Here is a 661-nt window from a genome sequence, read left to right on the forward strand (position 1 = left end):
TGACTCCAGACCCACAGCACCCTGCCCCCCCCAGCCCTGCTGCCCAAGCAGCTCCCATGTTGTGCGCGTGCACACCCACATACCCACACACACAGTGTCTCTTTACCTGGCCAGGGCCCACACGTGGGGATGGGACATGACCTGCAACAGCCAATCACCTTGCCTGCTGCTCCCAGCAGCCAGGCTGAGAGAGCAGAGGAAGAGCAAAAACATGGACATTTGCTTTCATTTTAAAAACCCGCCTGGGCATGGGGACAGGGGTCCAAAAAAGAGGACATGTGTGGGAAAACCCAGAAGTATGGTAACCCTAATACGCACACACCCTCCCCCTCTGCCCCCCTACTGAGAGCAACAAAACTTTAAAAATGAGCTTGAATGGGAAATCACAGAACAAGACATCATCCACAGACTGGATTGTGGTAAGTATGGTCTAAACTGAGACTACTGATTCTTATTCCATTACCTGGATCTGTTTTTATAAGCCCTATGTCCCTCATTGGGTCAACTGCTTTATTTCTCTCTCTTCTACTCACCTTGCCTCTCTCAGAAGTACCCCCTTCCTTTTCCTCCCTCCTTCTCTATGCTTTGTATTCTAATCATCTGCTTCACAGCATTTGATGAAGTAAGCCCTCTGCTTACAAAAACTTATGCTATACATCTT

The sequence above is a fragment of the Gavialis gangeticus genome, unplaced genomic scaffold, assembly GCF_001723915.1.
Source record: "Gavialis gangeticus isolate Ggan-Ray unplaced genomic scaffold, GavGan_comp1, whole genome shotgun sequence".
NCBI classification, from domain to species: domain Eukaryota; kingdom Metazoa; phylum Chordata; order Crocodylia; family Gavialidae; genus Gavialis; species Gavialis gangeticus.